The following is a 21,371-nucleotide window of genomic DNA, read 5'->3' on the forward strand; positions in this document are numbered from 1 at the left end:
TGTGTGTTTCCGAGAGGCAAATAAAGAGCTGTGATGTTCCTTCAATATACCAGGGTGATTCGACACAAAAATATGTAACCCTTCCCTGGTGCAGAGCTGAAGGGATTGGATACTGTAGCTTAGAGGATAATTCTCTGCCTTACAAGGCAAAGGTTGCAGGTTCAAGTCCAGTGGGTATGGTTAGGTGATGAGGCCAAAATAAGGCCGAAATAGATCTATCCTAGTCTCCCTTAATTTTCAAATTCAGCAAAAAAAACCCATATGACACATACAGATAGAATTGTCGGCTATCAATAAAATTAACTGTCTTGGAAATGGCCCTGGGTTGGGCCGAGAGGCAAATAAGGAGCTGTGATGTTCCTTCAATACACCAGGGTAATTCGACACAAAAATATGTAACCCTTCCCTGGTGCAGAGCCTAGAGGATAATTCTCTGCCTTACAAGACAAAGGTTGCAGGTTCAAGTCCCAGTGGGTATGGCTAGCTGATGAGGCCAAAATAAAGCCAATATATATATATATATATATATATATATGTATGTATGTATGTATGTATGTATGTATGTACGTATGTATGTATGTAGATTGTTCTGAGTTCGGGTTTTGCCCTGTGTAATGTTTTGCATGTCTATGCGACGTTTCGGCGAAATCACATTCACCATCTTCAGGCTGTAGTTCCAATCTTTGTGTTGTTTTAAACACAAAGATTGGAACTACAGCCTGAAGATGGTGAATGTGATTTCGCCGAAACGTCGCATAGACATGCAAAACATTACACAAGGCAAAACCCGAACTCAGAACAATCTACATACATATACCCGTGAAAATTTACGAAAACAAAAAAATATATATATATATATATATATATATATATATATATATATATATATATATATAAAGAATAGTCCTAAAAATGCGAGTTCCAGGTATGTGTGTGAATGATGAGGCAGCAGCCATCTCGATCACCGGAACATAGAAACTTTAATAAAACCACTTAGCTTTCGTTAGCGTGCTGTTGCCTCTTTCCCTCCCCAAGGGAGGAGGTGGAGTTATGAGGCAATACTTCGGAGGTGTTTGGTATTACTTTTCCCCCCCCATTATCGTTGTTACTTTCTATAGTGGTACATGTCTGCTCTTGCAATTTTTTTGCCCATGCCCTCGTCTTAGGTCTGCACTGTTCTAATCCCCCCTTGTCCCCTGTGTTGGCACTGCATTGTGCCCCTCCCCCTCTACCTCCATGTTGCTCCAGCAAGGGAACATAATGGGGGGGGGGAAAGTAATACCAAACACCTCCGAAGTATTGCCTCATAACTCCACCTCCTCCCTTGGGGAGGGAAAGAGGCAACAGACACGAGTAAAAGCGGTAGATCCCCCTTTAGCCAGCATGAGCAAGCCCACAATTAGGCTTGCCGCAGAGGGGAGGGAAGGGTGTGGCCCTATGACGCGGGCAATGAGCAGATTGAATAATGCTTTATAAAGGTGATTGTCTCCCATGGCATTTTAATACTCTGACGAAGTTAGCAGCACGCTAACGAAAGCTAAGTGGTTTTATTAAAGTTTCTATGTTCCGGTGATCGAGATGGCTGCTGCCTCATCATTCACACACACACACACACACACACACACACACACACACACACACATATATATATATATATATATATATTTGTTATATATATATATATATATATTTGTTATATATATATGTGTGTGTGTGTGTGTGTATGTCACATGTTTTTGCTGAATTTGAAAATTAAGGGAGACTAGGATAGCACTATTTCGGCCTTGTTCTGGCCTCATCAGCTAGCCATACCCTTACTGGGATTTGATCCGGCAGCTTCTGCCTTGTATATATTCTATTGTTCAAGGTACTCGTTTGGAGGTGATGGATATTTTGATAGGGCAATAAAAACGGGGATGAGTGTCTATTTCCATATTTGTTTACTTACATTTTAGCATACTTTCCAATCCGACAAAACCCAAAGAGACTTGACAGATAACTGCTGAAAACCACATCTTTGAAATGTAGCCTTATCCATGTGGATTGCTATGAGTCCACGAGTTTAGTTTAAACTTTGTGGCAAGGAATTTTCTTTCTTTACCACAGCAAAATTTGATGGGTATATATAACAAAATGTTCTACTTCTATTGTACTTTAAGATTTTGTTTAATCTCTACATAACGGAAGCAGTGGATGAATCTATTGAACAACTGGCTAAAATGGAACTCTTGAAAACTCAGTAGTAAATATAAGCATACATTCATGGTGTACACCAGGACCCATAGATTAGTAGTGAGTTCTAAAACCCTGTACCACCACTTTGCATACACAAAAGTGTTCTGGGTGAGTTGGCGGAGCTACCAGTTCTAAGAATCAGGCTACACCGGGAGCAACCCACCGCTGCCATAGATCAATATGTGTTATGAATTAGTACTTTTTGCTTCAGAAGAGATGTGGCAATTGCTCCTTGTTTATATATAGTAGTTTGCCCTACTAGTATTAATGAGGGTGTTTCTTGATTAGGGTATTGTTTCCTGCTTTACTGATTACCTGGTGCTAATCCCTGCTTATTTGGGAATTACCTGCCAGAAAGGATATGTCCTTGTTTTTGCTATCTTTAAAACTTTTTATTGTCTCTTTTGAATGGCTTGTAAATGCAGTTTATTTTTATGTGCCATTGATGATTGATTTGTTTAAATGCCAAGCTTCCAGGAATTCTCTAGAGGTGGATCTAGAAGCTCAGGTTTCCAGTTGAAACTGTGGTTGAGTTTTTATCAAGAAATATCTTCCATTCATCCTACAATAGCACAACTAATACAACCATGAACAGGGCCGCCGATAGACGGATATTACTGGGAGGGGCGTACCGGGCCCAGGAAAATTGAATAATGGCGGGGGCCCGGCGCTTCTCCTGCTGAGCCCAGTCCTCTCCCGGTGGCTTTCGGCTCCTCCCGTCCTCCAGTCCCAGAGTAAAGTGTGCGGCCAAGGTAGGAGCCCCTTCGGGGTGGCGGTTGCAACTTGCGCTTGTGTTAAATTTTGTTTCTTTCCTAAGCAGCCTTCTGTGTAAAAAAATCCATTTGGGAACGAAACAAAATTTAACACAAGCGCAAGTTGTAGGCTTCGCACACGTGCGCCAGCGTCCCCCAAAAGGCCCCCCCGCGCATCCTTTTCCAAGGGCGCGCACGAAGCCGCGGCGCCCCGCGCCTCTAGCCCCATCGCGCCGCCGTGGCTACTCGCCGCTGCCCTCACCCACCCGTCTGCTCCGCCTCTCTTCCCTGCAAGCATTCTCACAGCGGGGGCCACCGCGCTCTCTCCATCTCCCTGCTAGCCTGCCCGGAGCATTCAAAGTAAGAGCGAAGGTTTTTCTTACTTTGAATTTTCTGGGTTGGGCTGGCAGCAGGGGATGGGGAGAGCGCGCATCAGCCCGCACGCCCGACATTCCAGGCGCTGTCCCAGTGCGACGCCCCAGAGACCCCTGACCCCGGTTTCCTGGATTCCTGGTGGCGGCGACCGAGCCCTGAGGCGTCAGGGGCCCGGCCAAATTTAAAAATGGGGGGGGGGGTTGCCAGCCCCCTGGGCCCTGGCTCCCGCAGTAATTTGTTCCCAGTGAGCACAGGCGCAGTACCGGCCCTCTCTTGCCGGCCGCCTGCCTAACCAATGGGAGCGGGACTCATTTGCAAGAAAAAGGCACGCCCAGGACTCGAAGCTCCGATGGAGCCTTTGGCAGCGCGATCCTCCCGGAATAAAGTAAAGTGCGTGGCGAAGGTCGGAGCCCCTGCCGGCGTTGGGGAACGAGGCTTGGGCGGCCGGGTGCTCGCCTCATCCGGGCCCGGTCCGGCAGAGTGGTTTGCTTTTGCACCCCGTCTCGAGCTCCGTTGGTGCCAACCCGGCCCTCCCCACTTCAGAGAGAGGGGGGAGAAAGAGAGAGAGAGAGAAAGGGATAGAAATAAAGGGAGGGGGAGAGAGAGAGAGAGAGATAAAAAGAGAAAGAGAGAGGGAGGGAGAGAAAGATATAGAAAAAGATAAAGAGAGAGGGGGAGAGAAAGAGAGAGAAAGGGAGAAAGGGAGATAAAAAGAGGGAAAAAAGAGAGAAAGAGAGATAAAAAGAGGAAGAGAGAGGGAGGGAGAGAAAGAGATAGAAAGAGACAGAGGGGGAGAGAAAGAGAGAGAGAAAGGGAGAAAGAAAGAGAGAGAGAGAAAGAGAAAGGGAGGGAGAGAAAGAGAAAAAGAGAGAAAGGGAGAGAAAAAGAGAAAAAAGAGAGAGAGATAAAAAGAGGAAGAGAGGGAGGGAGAGAAAGAGGTAGAAAGAGACAAAGAGAGAGGGGGAGAGAAAGATAGAGAGAAAAAGAGAGAGAGATAAAAAGAGAAAGAGAGAGGGAGGGAGGGAGGGAGAGAAAGAGATAGAAAGAGACAAAGAGAGAGGGGGAGAGAAAGAGAGAGAGAAAAAGAGAGAAAGGAAGATAAAAAGAGAAGAGAGAGAGAGATAAAGAGGAAGAGGGAGGGAGAGAAAGAGATAGAAAGAGACAAAGAGAGAGGGGGAGAGAAAGGGAAAAGAGAGAGAGAGAGATAAAAAGAGAAAGAGAGAGGGAGGGAGAGAAAGAGATAGAAAGAGACAAAGAGAGAGAGGGAGAGAAAGAGAGAGAGAAAAAGAGATAAAGGGAGATAAAAAGAGGGAGAGAAAGAGAGAGGGAGATAAAGAGAGAGAAAGAGAAAGAAAGAGAGAAGGGGAGAGAGGGAGAGAAAGAGATAGATAAAGTGAAAGAGAGAGGGTGGGAGAGAGATAGAAAGAAAGAGGGGGGAGAGACAAAAGAGAGAAAGAGATATAAAGAGAAAGAGAGAGAAAGGGAGACAAAAAGAGAAAGAGAGGGAGAGAAAGAGATAAAAAGAGAAAGAGAAAAAGAGAGAGAAAGGGGAGAAAAAGAGAGAAAAAGAGAGAGAAAGAGAGAGAGAGATAGAAAAGCAGGTGGGGGGGGCACACCAATTTTGCCAGCCCTTGGATGGGCCATAGGGATCCGGTGTGTGTGCAGGGAGGGGTCCCCAGCTTCTGTTCTGCAGAGGGGAAGCCAAAGCCCCCGCATGGGTTATGCAGAGTGCCAGTGTTTGGGGCAAGGTGGGGGGTGGGGGTCTTCCTTAACACCCATTTCTTTGGTGGGGCTAAGAGGCCTGCCTGGTGTATTGCTAAAGGTCTTGTCGAGGGAGACCAGTGGAGCCCCCCCCGGCTCCCATCCCCAGGGAAGGGCGTTCTGGCATCACTACCACTGGGGAGGGAGGGAGGGAGGGAGGAAAAGAAAGAGAATAGAAAAAAGGAAAGAAAGAAAAAGAAAAAAGAAAGAGAAAGAAAGAAAGAAAGAAAGAGGAAGGAAGGGGATGGGGCAGGAGGGAGGAAAGAAGGAAGGAAGGAAGGAAAATAAAAAAAGAGAGAAAAAAGAAAGAAAAAGAGAAGGAAGGAAGGAAGGAAGGAAGAAGGGAGGGGGGCCCCAGACACTTAGGCTGTATGGGCCCCCAAAATTCCTGATGGCGGCCCTGACCATGAAAAGGGTAACACTGCCACACATCAAAAACATTTCAGAAATAACCTCAGACTATTATAATCACATAATGTTATTGTAAAGTCACCCAAAACAACTTAAGAAAGACCAAGAGACCTAGTATTCATGAATAGTGTTGGGCAAACTTCATGAAGTTCAGGTTCGGCAAACTCACCCGAACTTCACGGCAAAGTTCGGGTGAGTTCGCCAAACCCGAACCCGAACTTTACCCAAACCCGAACCCGAACAGCAGCAGCGCTTTTTAAAACATTTTTTTAAAAGTTCGGGCAAAGTTTGGATTCGGCGTACGGCCGAACACCGTGAAACGCTGCTGTCCAGGAGGAGGTGGAAAATCCCACGAGGGGATTCCGGGGGTGGGGCTTTGACATCACGGAGACTCCTTCCTCCCCATTTTGGCTGGCCAGGAAGTAGTCTCCGTGATGTCAAAGGCCCCCCCCAGAATTCCCTTGTGGGATTTCCCACCTCCTTTTGCTTGCAGCGTCGCAAGCAAAAGGAGGTGAGAAATCCCATGATGGGATTCCCCACTCTCCTCCCAGGCGGCGGCATTTTGCAGTGTTCAGCAGAATGCCAAACCCAACCCAAACTTTACCCGAACTTTTTAAAAAGTTCAGGTTTGGGTTTGGCATGCTGAACTTTGCAAAGTTTGATTCACCCAACACTACTCATGAAATAAAATAAAAACAATACTTAGTTACAACGTACAGCCGTGATGGCAAACCAATGGCATACATGCCAGAGGTGGCATGCAGAGCCCACTCTGTGGGCTTGTGTGCTGTTGCCAGTTGATCTTCATATGAGCTGGAACAAAGGAAACTCAAAGACCAGCTGACCATTGCATATGTGGTTGCATTGCACATGTGGTTGCATGCACATGCCAGAAACCCGAAGACTTCGTGGTTCCAGGATTCCAGTTTGGGCAAGGTTCACCACCACTGACATAAAGTATAAAGACCATAACAGCCACTATGTAGAATAAACAGAAATAAGACTAGCAGAGTCTATGAATACTAACTAGCAGTCAAATGACACAATGACAACTCCTTAATTTCATAAAACATGGCAGACTCAACCATAACTGCGGACTCCTCCAAGGACTTCAGTCATCTAAGTTCACTGTTCTGCCTGATGGAATTGTATTAAGATTTACATTTTTACTTCCTTTTCCTAATGACACCTAATAAAATTGATCTCAGGATTATCATTGTAATTAGATGAGGGACATATATTGTAATCTTAAGTATTACATATCTTGACATAATGTTCATTGACAAAGTCTGAGTTACTGAGTTTGCATTAGGAATACAAATTCATTTCAATTGTATTTAGCAGCAAGCACAAACTTTTGCTGCCCTGCTTTTCATTAATCATTATCATAATAAAGTTTGACTCTGTGATAGGTCATGTCACCACATATCATAGTAGGAGATCAACATCTAAGAAACCTTTGAAATTTAATCAAGAGAATTCATCAGTACTGGCTTAAGTAGAAAGCAGCTTTACTCACCAAGCTACAGAGTGCAAATGTATTTTCAAACATCTGATTAGGTTTCAGTGCACACACAGAGCACATTTACCATAATATCAGCTGTTCTTGTTGCCGTTGTTGTTTTAAACAGCTTGGTTGTTTGAAATCGCTGTTCCAGACTTTAAAGAAATATATTCCAGTGGTCATTACCATCTCTTTCCAAGAGAGAGCAGCAAAGACTCATTGTATTACAATAGGAATCACTTTTCACTGGTGAATTGTGTCACTAACACAGTTTCAACTTTATAACCTTTCAACCTATTGACCATGAAAAATACTCTGACATGATGTGACACATATAAATGTTTAAAGTCCAAAGGGTAATTATTTACATTCATTGTTAAAACTTGATTTTACAATAGAAAACACATGTTTCCCCAAAACACTTTCTTTCAATAAGCTGAATAACACCCAGATTCAGTCCGAGTGACTACACTGGTTTAAAATAATAGCAGCATCTTCTTTTAATTCAGAAGTTCATTTATCATTTTGGATCACTGGGTCTGGAGGTGAACTTTCAATACTTGAAGGCTTAGTTTGAAAAATAAACCGAAGGTGAAGGCAGAGATTCTGTAGATGTAAAGTTGTCATTCAGAATATACAGATGAAAATGGTATAGTTTATACTGAACTATTTTTTAAAAAAATATCAACCAAGTAAGCATGTGCAGAAGTATGCAAAGTATACATTATTAGCATTAAGCTGCAGAGTTTAGTAAGTAGAGTTGATTAGCCTGAAAATCTTAGGATAAGGCTTCCCTCTTTGTTGATGGTAAAAAGAGATATGGGGAGGGGGAACATAAGCAGGCAAACTTCAAATGAAATTAGGTAACAGATTTGAAAACATTATCAAAAATATATATACTACCCAAAAGGCCAGAGCAATAATAAACGGAGACACTACAAAACCAATTTTGATAGAAAAAGGAGTCCGCCAAGGCTGCCCAATGTCACCCTTATTATTTATACTGACACAGGAACTACTACTAAATAAAATAAGAAATAATAAAAATATACAAGGAATTAAAATTAAAAAAGAAGAATATAAATTACAGGCATATGCGGACGACATGGTGTTCTTTTTAGAAGAACCAACCAGCTCTGGCCCAGAGCTAATCAAAGAAATTGAAAATTTTGGGGAATTTGCAGGTCTAAAAATAAATAAACAGAAAACAATGTTAATGACAAAAAACATGAGTATACGACAAATTAGGAAATTAGAAGAAACTACTAAACTCCAAACTACAAAAAAAATGAAGTACTTAGGATTAATATTAACAAACAAAACAATTACACTTAAAAAAGAAAATTATGACAAATTATTGCAAGATACCAAAAGAAATTTAGAGAAATGGAAAGACCTACAAATATCAATGTTAGGTCTTTCTGTAATAAAAATGGATATTCTTCCCAAATTTTTATATCTTTTTCAGACAGCTCCGATTAACTTGGAACCAAACCTTTTTAAAGAAATCAAAAATCATCTCCAAATTCATCTGGCAAAACAAAAGGCCAAGAATAAAATATGTGTATCTCCAAGATAATAGAATTAGAGGAGGCCTGGGGCTCCCGGATCTAAAATTATACTACAAAGCGGCAAGCCTAATTTGGATAAAAGAGTGGATTAACTTAAAAAATAAGAGAATACTTGTATTAGAAGGCCATGACTTACAAACAGGCTGGCATGCGCATTTATGGAAAGATAAATTGCAAAAACAAACTATATTTGACAGGCACTTGATCCGTAAATCACTACTAAAAACCTGGTACGAAATTAAAAATAAACACTACAACAAAATTCCAAGATGGCTTTCCACTATGGAAGCCATCATCTACCCAAATTTGATCGACATAGCCAAAACCATCCAGTACAGAGACATATTACACCCAAACGGGGAACTCAAATCTAGACAAGAACTGGAAAGATTAAATCATAAAATGGATTGGTGGACATACGCCCAAATAGAATCCAGATTTAAAAAAGACAATCAAACACCCGGTATTCAAAAATCTATGAACCCATTAGATAAGATTCTGATAGGAAATGAAAACAAACAAATAAGCAGAATATACCAAATACTTTTAGAACAGGAAAGAATAAAAGATACGACCAAAACACCAATGATAGCGTGGGAAAAAAATCTGCAACACGCCATCCATATTGCCGACTGGGAAAGAACATGGACCACAATATCCAAAATAACCCTTTCGGCAGCATATAAGGAAAACTATTACAAATTATTCTGCAGATGGTACCTCCCACCGGCGAGATTAGCAAAGATCCACCCAACATTATCAGACTCGTGTTGGAAGTGTAAAAAGGAAAGAGGTACGTTTTTCCATATGTGGTGGTCCTGCCCCATGATACAAAAAATTTGGACAATAACTCATACTTGGCTTACAGAGATTACGAAAGAGGAAATAGAACTCACACCGGAAGCTATGCTTTTAGGAGTTTGGAGAAAACATTATTCAAAACAAACAATGCTCCTCACAACACATATAAACACCGCCACGAGAATTGCGATAGCACAACTCTGGAAAAGTGATCAGATACCAACGGAAGATTTAATTATAGATAAGATATATGCATGTGTAGAGATGGACAAATTCACGAACTCAATTAAGGGAAATAAATTAATAGAATCAAAAAGAACATGGCAAAAATGGCATGAATGGGTTCAAAAGAGAACATAAAAGCAACATAATATGAAACAACAGTACAATTGAAATGACCTACAGTTACCGTGTATAATTAATGAACGTAATAGATTTTAGAATTTAAAAATATGAAATACAATGTATATAATGAAATGAAACCGGTCAAAACTTACTGTCAGAATGTTAACTGAGAATATGTATAATCTGTAATTCAAAATAATATGTGATGGGAATGATATAAGAAAAATTAATAAAGAGATTTTTTTTTAAAAAGACATATCTAGATTTTAGAGATGGAAAACAAATAAAAAAGTATTCTGAAAAAAAACCCCAAAAAAACTTCAAATGAAATGTTTATATTGATTGCTAATCCACATGAATAAAGAATATAAAATCTTTTGGTTTCAGAAGAACGTGAATGGGAAACTATCAGCCACCTCCTTATTTCCACAAATCCATATCAGCATATTTTGTCCACATGCATTCTCTTTCTTTTATCATGGCCATTTATTCCTTCCTGTTTAGCCAATAGTGATTAAGTGAATAGTGATTAGGATTACACTGATTAAAAATAAGTTTAAAGTCTCCAAGTCAAACACCATTCTTGGCTATTATATGACACCATGCCTTTTCTTGCTGGCAATACAAAATGCCATTTTATGGAATGTGAAAAGCCAAATCAACAATAATAACAACAACAAATCCCAAATTCTTTAATCTAACTTCAACCCTGGATTTTCCATTTCTTGATGATCTTCCATTGAAGTACAGTGTTCCCTCGATTTTCGCGGGTTCGTCTATACCACGGTTTTTCAAAAATATTAATTAAAAATACTTTGTGGTTTTTTCCCCTATACCATGAGTTTTCCCGCCCAATGACGTCATATGTCATTGCCAAACTTTTGTCTGCCTTTAAAAGCATTTTTTAAAATAAACTTTAGTAAATAAACATGGTGAGTAATAATCTAAATGGTTGCTAAGGGAATAGAAAATTGTAATTTAGGGGTTTAAAGCATTAAGGGAAGGCTTGTGATACTGTTCATAGCCGAAAATAGTGTATTTACTTCCGCATCTCTACTTCGCGGAAATTCGACTTTCGCGGGCGGTCTCGGAACACATGCCCTGTGAAAATCGAGGGAACACTGTAATCAGTTCTATCCCTATTTAGCTTTTTGAAATTAGACAATGTACATCAGGAGTTGGGTGGCTTATAAATTTAATAAAATTCAAATTAAAAATTGGGGACTCAGACTACTCTATACCCATATACTAAAATAACATTGGAAAGAGAAGTCAAACCCCAACTGTTTCCCCATTTTCACATAATCCATAGCCGGTTTCAGTCTCTGCCCATGGTAAAAAGCACTACATATACAGTGTATTTAAAAGTATTCACATCCTCTTCGCTTTTATCCATTTTGTTGTACTGGAGCCTAATTCTACAGTTGTTGAAATTCATTCTTTTCTCATTAATCTACACTCAGTTCCCATAATGACAACATTTAGAAATGTCTTTAAATTCATTACAAAAGGGAAAAATAAAATATCACATTAGCAGGAGTATGCAGATCTTTTGCAATAACACTTGAGATTTAGCTTGGGTGCTTCCTATTTCTCTCGACAGTTGCTGACATGTTTCTATACCTTGATTGGAGTTGGCCTGTGGTAAATTAAATTGATTGGACATGATTTGGAAAGGCACACACCTCTGTATAGAAAGCTTCACAGCTTACAATGCATACTGTAGCACAGGGGTCTCAAAGTCACAGACTGAGGGGCAGATGTGTCATGCGCTGGCCACTCCCACCCTCTTTTAGCAAAGGGGGGAAAAGTCACGATAAACACATGATGACAATGTGACAACATGAATTTGACACCCCTGAAGAAAACCGTGAGGTAAAAGGAACAGTTTGCACAGCACAAACACAGGTTTATTGCAAGGCACAGCTCTAGGAAAAGCTACAAGAAAATTTCTGCTGCATTGAATACATGCCAGTTTGCCAACTGCTCAAATTTATATACCCATAGAGATGCTGCAACAGTTGTAAGTGTGAAAATAAGTTGCAAGTCATTTTTTTCAATACCGTTATAAACTTTGAACAGTCACCAAACAAATGGTTGCAAAATAAAGACGACCTATATTTTAAACTGAACCATACTTTTATATTTACCTTCAGGTGTAAAAAGAAAAAAGAAAAGAAAAAAAAAAGAAAGAGAGTTAGTAATGATATTCTTAAAGGGAGTCTATTTTCAATTTCTAAAAAACCCCAAACCCCCTACTTTTCACACACTTTTTACAGCGGTACTTTGTTACTCAATTGGTTCTGGCCGGCATAACAGGTACTAAAACTATGAGTGTGAAAACAAACCAGGCAACTTACCATGTGATCCTTTGTTTTGGCTGGGAAAAACATTCTGTCTGTCTTTTACCCTATGATAGCATAGCAGAGTTCCTATAAATCCTTTGCCACTAGTCTCTACCTTCTTTTGCAATGCACCGAATACCAAAGAAACTATGAATATCAGAACAACATTTTTAACATCAAAATGAATCTAGTAGGTAATTCAACAAGTTTTGAAGCAGATGAATGCTGAGATACCATTGTACTTTTTGCTGGGTTAGTAAAGTAAAACAGTTTATTTCAAACCTTATTTGAAACTATTGCAGTAAAGAATTACAAGCAACAGAGTAAATTGTACATTTCTAGAATAATGAGAAGTTAAAGGAATGAGTTAGTATTTTTTTTTTCTCTTTAAGGCAGATGTGAAAATGATTTTTTAATGACTGCTAGGTGTATATATTACTATGGTTTCTCTCTCTTTTCAGGTCATGTCATAGTTTTATAGTTTTTTTGAGAGGTTTTGTGCTGCAATTGAGCATGCCCGTTTAATGCAGGAGATACATGCAGAAAGATTTATTAAAAACAAAAACAAGGGAAACATGTTCTTTGTCTATAAATTTGATTTGACACTTTCCCAAAGTACATTACACAAGGAATGGAGAAACAAGACAAGAGAGCATTGCCAAGTTACGTGTGAAATTCCCAAGCTCTCTTGAAGATTGGCTTTGTTACAGTGCGATTTTTAAATCACTTTTTATTGAATTGTTTGTCTTAATATAAAATACAAATGGAAATAAAGACAACAGGATATAGGGTAAGGAGAAAAGGAAAGGGGAATGGGAATAAAGAAAAGGAAAAAGAGGGAAGAAAAAGCAGTGACTTCCAACTTTTTCGGTGCAGTAAATTACACAATAAAATTGTAGCCCCATCTTTTAACAGTACATGGTCATTACTGAACACTGATATCACAGCTAATAATAACAATGTAAAAATATATGTTTACATTTGTATCATCTGTAGGATACAATAATGGGTTTGCTCTACCTTTCCAAAGAAAAATGCATGGCTGGTGCTTTAAAATGCCTGCCAAAATTGCGAAGGAGCAGGAAATACGTCTCCTCGCACATGTGCAGTCCACCCCGACTCCCATATGTCCATCGGTGAGACTGTCGGCTTTTGACTGTGCACTAGCATGGCATGCAGCCTGACGAGCCTCAGGGGCGGTCCTGGATGCACCCTATTTAAAGGGCTGCATCACAAGACTTCCCCCTGTTCGGCTCGGCATCCTGAAAGTGAACACCTGTCTGCCCTCCTCTATCTTACAGTGTGCCTAAAAGAGGTCGCCTCGGGGCCGAATAGGAATTTTTTGCGGTCTCACCCACGGGAAGCAACCGTTTTTTCACCTATTCCATACTGACTTTAAGGATGGACTGGTTAGGGGGTGCGGCGCTATGTTAGTATCATAATTTGGCAAGTTGGCTTCCCTATGGTCACTGGGGTAGGCAGGTTAGGGGCAGAAATGGGCGGTAGTAGCAACTGCACATGTTTCTTTTGGGCATTTTTTCAAGATGATGGGCCGCCTCTCAAAATGAACTATAGGTTGGCGCAACCTCGGGGATTGGAGGGCGATGCCCATGGGACTCATCTTATCCAATTTCCCGTAAGGGGTTAGAGGGTGAGCTCCTCCCATATGCTTTAAGGGTGTGGCTCAGATCCAGGCGAAGGTGGGTACCCTCACCTGGATCAGCAAGGAGTTATGCCCTTAGTTGGCCAGGAATGTTTTATGCGGTATTTCCGCCCCATTAGTTTGTTTGGCCTCTGCAGGTCCTTTTTTCATTGCTTGTTTATAACGTTTTACAGTTACATTATTTAAAGTTATGTTAATTTAAATAAAGTGACCCAATTTAAATTCCAGCTCTTGTGTCCGTGTTTTATTCCGCTTCCTTTGCAACTTTATTTTCTATCAGGTTTGTTTGGGGTTATATACAGTATTTGTTTTGATCTTCAGTACCTTAATTTTGAAGAAATGTCCTTTTCTTCAATACAAAGTTCATTCAACTTTAACATCTGAATGGGTCAATTAGCCACATTCTTTCTTGATGTATTTTTTTTTACAGCATAAATCTGCTTATCCAGTTTTTATTTTAATCCAGAAAGTTTATAATAGTATTTAATCAATACTTCAAAATTTTATATTCTAATGAAAAAAGTAATGTATAATGGAAAGTAGAGTCTGTGGGTACAAATGCAACAGGTTTTTTTATGATAAGAGAGGATTTAATTCACAGAACAGATAACATAAATACCAGTTAGAAACTGGGCATAGTTTGGAAGTGCATACATGTATGGATAAAATCACCACCTTTAAAATAAACATACCTTGCTTTTTCAAAGATAATAATAATAATAATAATAATAATAATAATAATAATAATAATAATAATAATAATAATAATAATAATATTTATTAGATTTGTAAGCCGCCCCTCTCCGAGGACTCAGAGGTTCTTTTTCAAAAAGATAACTTGACATTCTTGGTACTTTTTTTCCTTTGAAACTATTTTGTTTTTCATCCAAGAAGCTTCTTTAGTTTTCAGTTGACATTCGGGACAACCATGACCTAGATGATTGAAAATCTCCATAGACATCCCTTGCTTACCCCTTTGTGGTACCATAGATGTTTCTATATAATTGTTGTTATTATTGTTGGTGCTCAAGTAGCATAGTGATTTTGATTTTTGCTTAGCATACAGAAGGTTTCCAGTTCATAACCTGGCACGAACCATTTATCTTTTCTTAAGTAAACTGGTTTCCTCCCAGAACTTTAAAAAAAGCATATATACTGATGTACTGTTTCAGCATTTTCTCAGTCAGCTATTTAGTTGTGTCAATAAAACTCTTTTACTTCAGTTGGCTGGAAAAATAATAACATGCATTACAATAGACTTATCTTTTTTTTAAAAAAAGCACAGAAAGAAAATTATTGTCAGGGTTCCAAATAGCATCCAAAACTAAGTCAGAGTCCGAGGGAAAGGATTCCCCAAAGTTCTAATTTATTAACAGGGCCATGTTGGTACATCTGAGTGAAACCTGAATCTGAAGTCTTCTTGGTTTCACCACACATTTGAAAGTTCAAATCCTTGTCCCCATACCCACAAATCCATCATATTGTCCAATCTTCAATTGCCATGCTGGCAGACTCTACCCATCTCCTTCAATGCAGGTGCAGAGGTGCAGGGACAAAAGATAACCTTGGCTTTCTACAAGGAATTTGTTATGGCTACATACTAACAACCTCCTCCTATTTTCCTACAATAGAAAATGCATAATAGAATACTATAGAGTGTGAGCAGGCCAAATGTGTCAAATAAAATGGCTTTGGCCTAACAATTACTGTATTTTTTGTTCCATAAGACATATTTCCAGTGAAGAGCTACCAAAAATTTTACTACCACATTGTGGATGTGGCTTATGCAGGATGCCCTGCATTTTCTTTCAACATCTTTAAGTGCAAATTGGGTGCTCTGGGGTGGAGCTCCATTTTTGCTACCCCATTGCGTTCTCCCCCGTCCGTGCAGTAGCCTACTCCTGCACACTTACCCCAAAAAAATTTGGTTGGAAATGTCTGTGTGCCTTTGGTGAATAGCAGCTGGGCCACCACCATGGGGTCCTTTTACAGTGCTGAACCCTGCCTCGTCTGTCTTTGTTACTGCCCACCCCTTCTGTGTCTTTTCCGCAATGCAGAAGTCAATAGGCAGAACTGGCACATGAGAGGACATCTATCTGAGGTCCTCTCAGGCTCTGCCTGAAAGATTTTTATCTTGTTTTCGTCCTCTAAACCTAGGTGAGTCTTATGGAATAAAAAATACAGTAACTTGTTTAAAAGGACTGTTATTGGTGCATTCTAACTGGCCAAATTTTCTTTTTGCTAGGACAGCTGGGTGAACATCTTCAAATAAAGGGACATGTTGAAGCCATTAGAAAGGATTAGGGATGGGTTCGTCTTAGGTCAGATCTGCTGCTGTTAGTCTGCAACAAATTGATGCACATTATCCAAAAAGTGCTTAAGGCAGGGGTGAAATTCAGCAGGTTCTGACAGGTTCTGGAGAACCAGTAACAGAAATTTTGAGTAGTTCGGAGAAATATCAGTGGGGTGGGAATGGAGATTTTTCAATATCCTTCCCCTGGAGTGGAGTGGGAATGGAGATTTTTCAGAATACTTTCCCTGTCATGCCAACCAAACAGAATTGGCTTAAGACAATTTAACATAGAACACAGACATTTAGAAGTGGAGCAGGAAAATATTATTGTGAAAAATGGCAAAATATTCATTTTGACAATGAATAGGTCATTAGCAGAAGGTGCCATTTTCCATTTCTATCTTCCATTTTGCCTGTCTGTGGAGATTCTTGGAACTGAATAAACTTCTTGGATGAGAAAGCAACTTCAAGGAAAAACAAAGAAAGTCCAGTTGCCTTTAAAAAAACAAAAACAAAAAACATTTAATGGTATTTCCATTCTGTCCTTCACCAATATTGTGGTGACAGATTAGATTAGATTTAGATTTATTGGATTTATATGCCGCTCCTCTCCGCAAACTCGGGGCAGCTCACAACAATAATAAAAAACAGTACATAATAACAAATCCAATGCCCACCAATCTAATTACAATTTAAAATTAATAAATTCATAAAAGAGTTCCAATATATATTAAAAACAGGCACACAGTCAATCAATCAAATGGCAAAACAACATGGGCAAGGGGGAGATGTTTTAGTTCCCCCATGCCTGATGGCAGAGGTGGGTCTTAAGGAGTTTACAAAAGGCAGGGAGGGTGGGGGCAATCCTAATCTCAGAGGGGAGCTGGTTGCAGAGGGTCAGGGCCCCCACAGAGAAGGCTCTTCCCCTGGGTCCCGCCAGACGGCATTGTTTAGTCGACAGGACCCGAAGAAGGCCGACTCTGTGGGACCTAACCGGTCACTGGGATTCGTGCGGCAGGAGGCGGTCCCGAAGATATTCTGGTCCGGTGCCATGAAGGGCTTTATAGGTCATAACCAACACTTTGAACTGTGACTGGAAACTGATCGGCAACCAATGCAGACTGCGGAGTGTTGGAGTAATATGGGCATACTTAGAGAAGCCCATAATTGCTCTCGCAGCTGCATTCTGCACGATCTGAAGTTTCCAAACACTTTTCAAAGGTAGCCCCATGTAGAGAGCTTTACAGTAGTCAAGCTTTGAGGTGATGAGGGCATGAGTGACTGTGAGCAATGACTCCCGGTCCAAATAGGGCCGCAACTGGCGCACCAGGCGAACCTGGGCAAACGCCCCCTTTGCCACAGCTGAAAGGTGTTTCTCTAATGTGAGCTGTGGATCGAGGAGGACGCCCAAGTTGCAGATAATAATTCCCCCCCAGGGTAATGGACGGACAGATAGAATTGTCCTTGGGAGGCAAAACCCACAGCCACTCCGTGTTGTCTGGGTTGAGTTTGAGTTTGTTGACACCCATCCAGGCCCCAACAGCCTCCAGGCACCAGCACATCACTTCCACTGCTTTGTTGACTGGACATGGGGTGGAGATGTACAACTGGGTATCATCGGCGTATTAATGATACCTCACCCCATGCCCTTGGATGATCTCACCCAGTGGTTTCATGTAGATATTAAATAGCAGGGGGGAGAGGACCGACCCCTGAGGCACCCCACAAGGGAGAAACCTCAGGGTCGACCTCTGACCCCCCACTAACACCGACTGTGACCGACCGGAGAGGTAGGAGGAGAACCACTGAAGAACAGTGCCTCCCACTCCCAACCCCTCCAGCCGGCGCAGAAGGATACCCTGGTTGATGGTATCGAAAGCCGCTGAGAGGTCAAGGACAACCAGGACAGAGGACAGGCCCCTGTCCCGGGCCCGCCAGAGATCATCCATCAATGGGACCAAAGCAGTTTCCGTGCTGTAGCCGGGCCTGAATCCAGACTGTTGAGGACCTAGATAATCCGCGTCTTCCAAGGACCGCTGGAGTTGAAGTGCCACCACCTTCTCAACAACCTTCCCCATGAAGGGAAGGTTGGAGACTGGACGGTAGTTATTAAGCACGGCTGGGTCCAGGGAAGGCTTCTTGAGAAGGGGGCGCACGAGTGCCTCCTTGTAAAGGGCCGGAAAGGACCCCCTCCCCAAGGAGACGTTGACAATCTCCTGGACCCAGCTTCGTGTCACCCTTTGACTGGCCGAAACCAGCCAAGAGGGACACGGATCCAGTAAACAGGTGGCGGAACTCACAGCTCGAATGGCCTTGTCCACTTTATCAGGTGTCACCAAGTCAAACTCCTCCCAGACAGATGGACAAAGACTTTTAGCCCCAGTCACCTCGACTGACTCATTGTCAGTCGACTCTGTTTTACAATTGGAGTTGAGGTCCGCTCGGATCCGAGCGATTTTATCAGCGAAAAACGTGTTAAAATCCTCGGCACTACTCTGCAAGGGCTCCCCAACTCCCCTCTGATTAAGAAGGGAGTGGGTTACCCTAAACAGAGCGGCCGGGTGGGATTCCGCTGATGCAATCAAGGTGGCATGATACAGGGCAACTAGGCTGGAAAAGGAACCCTAAATCAAGTTGTTTATTTTAGCCTTCAAATGGTTTGAAAGCAGGACATATTAAAGACCTGCTAAGTTTACTACATAAACCTTGTCAACCATTATCATACAGGTGAAACTTAAAAAATTAGAATATCATGCATACATTCATTTATTTTGGTAATGTAACTTAAAAGGTGAAATGTAATATATGAGAGATCCTTATAGCATGCAAGGCAATATAGTTCAATCTGTTATTTCTCATAATTGTGATGATTATGGGGTACAGCTCACGAAAGCCCCAAATCTCCCATCTCAGAAAATTAGAATATTACATGCAATCAATAGAAAAAGTATTGTACATAGAACAATATTGGATATCTGAAAAGTATAAGCATACATTTGTACTCAATATTTTGTTTTGGCCCCTTTTGCAGCAATTACTGTCTCAAAGCAGCCTTTAGCTCTTTTGCATTGTTCAGTCTCATGTCTCTCATCTTTCTCTTGGCAATGCCCCATAGATTCTCTAAGGTGTTCAGGTCAGTCGAGTTCGCTGGCCAATCAAGGACAGTAATCCCATGGTCACTGAAGCAGGTTTTGGTGCTTTTGGCAGTATGGGCAGGTGCCAAGTCCTGCTGGAAAATTTAACTCACCATCCCCATAAAGCCCGTATGTGGATGGAAAAATGGAGTGCTCCAAAATCTCCTGGTAGAGGGCTGTGTTGACCCTGGACTTAATGAAGCACAATGGACCAACACAAGCAGATGACATGGCTCCCCAAATCAACACAGACTGTGGAAACTTTACACTGAACCTGAAGCATCTTGGAGTGTGTGCCTCTCTATTCTTCCTCCATACTCTAGGTCCTTGGTTTCCAAATGAGATGCAAAAGTTATGGACAAAGTTATACAGCATTTAGATTTGAGGTGAATGGTACTAAAAATACATATATTAGTGCAAGTGCTAAATTTATGGAGTATGTTGGCTGGAATTGGCTTGAACAGGAAGATAACAGAATGAAGGATAGTGTTGAGTTGAGACTTCAATGTTTAAAGACAGTAATACTATTAGTAGATGTGTTGACAAGGACTCTTCAATGGGAGATTCATCAGTAGGGGAATCCTCTCTGGATGGTGATAGATATTGGATAGCGGAGGTAAAGATAGAAGTTAAAAAAAAGGAAATTTCTAGTACAAGTACCGATAAGGAAATGTATCAATCTCTAATTGGTAGTCTCTCATATTTGAGTAATTGGTCTAGACCAAATATATCTTACAGCATAAATCAATTGGCTAGATATAATGCCTGAACAAAATGAAAAACATTGGCAAGCAGCAAAGTGAATGCTTAGATATTTAAAGCACACAATATATTATTCTTTATACAGTGATCCCTCGATCATCGCGAGGGTTCCGTTCCAGGACCCCTCGCGATGATCGATTTGTCGCGAAGTAGCGGTGCGGAAGTAAAAACACCATCTGCGCATGCGCAGATGGTGTTTTTATTTCCACAGCAGCAGCGAGGAGCCGAAGATTGGGTTTCCCCGCCGCCTCGCTGCTGCTGCTTGTCCGCGCGCGTGCCGCCCGCCCCCCGCGCTGTTGCTGGGGCCGCTTCTCAGCTGAGAAGCGGCCCTGGGGTTTCCCCCGCGCGCGCGCGCGTGCCGCCCGCCCCCCGCGCTGTTGCTGGGGCCGCTTCTCAGCTGAGAAGCGGCCCTGGGGTTTCCCCCGCGCGCGCGCGTGCCGCCCGCCCCCCGCGCTGTTGCTGGGGCCGCTTCTCAGCTGAGAAGCGGCCCTGGGGTTTCCCCCGCGCGCGCGCGCGTGCCGCCCGCCCCCCGCGCTGTTGCTGGGGCCGCTTCTCAGCTGAGAAGCGGCCCTGGGGTTTCCCCCGCGCGCGCGCGTGCCGCCCGCCCCCCGCGTGCCGCCCGCCCCCCGCGCTGTTGCTGGGGCCGCTTCTCAGCTGAGAAGCGGCCCTGGGGTTTCCCCTGCGCGCGCGCGTGCCGCCCGCCCCCCGCGCTGTTGCTGGGGCCGCTTCTCAGCTGAGAAGCGGCCCTGGGGTTTCCCCCGCGCGCGCGCGTGCCGCCCGCCCCCCGCGCTGTTGCTGGGGCCGCTTCTCAGCTGAGAAGCGGCCCTGGGGTTTCCTCCGCGCGCGCGCGTGCCGCCCGCCCCCCGCGCTGTTGCTGGGGCCGCTTCTCAGCTGAGAAGCGGCCCTGGGGTTTCCTCCGCGCGCGCGCGTGCCGCCCGCCCCCCGCGCTGTTGCTGGGGCCGCTTCTCAGCTGAGAAGCGGCCCTGGGGTTTCCTCCGCGCGCGCGCGTGCTGCCCGCCCCCCGCGCTGTTGCTGGGGCCGCTTCTCAGCTGAGAAGCGGCCCTGGGGTTTCCTCCGCGCGCGCGCGTGCTGCCCACCCCCCGCGCTGTTGCTGGGGCCGCTTCTCAGCTGAGAAGCGGCCCTGGGGTTTCCCCGCGCGTGTGCCGCCCACCCGCCCACGCCGTTGCTCGCGCCTTACCGGGGCAAGAGGGGGAAGACCCAGGGAAGCCTCTGCCCGGCGGGGAAACTCCACCATCTACGCATGCGTGGAAGGGCACGCATGCGCAGATGGTGGAGTTTACTTCCGGGTTGAAAACTCGCGATATAGCGTTTAGCGAACATCGAGATCGCGAAACTCGAGGGATCACTGTATTATAAAAAAATAGTTAAAGGATATAGGAATTACTGTACATTAGCCAC

Source organism: Erythrolamprus reginae, chromosome 3 (assembly GCF_031021105.1).
Source record: "Erythrolamprus reginae isolate rEryReg1 chromosome 3, rEryReg1.hap1, whole genome shotgun sequence".
Lineage (NCBI taxonomy): Eukaryota > Metazoa > Chordata > Lepidosauria > Squamata > Dipsadidae > Erythrolamprus > Erythrolamprus reginae.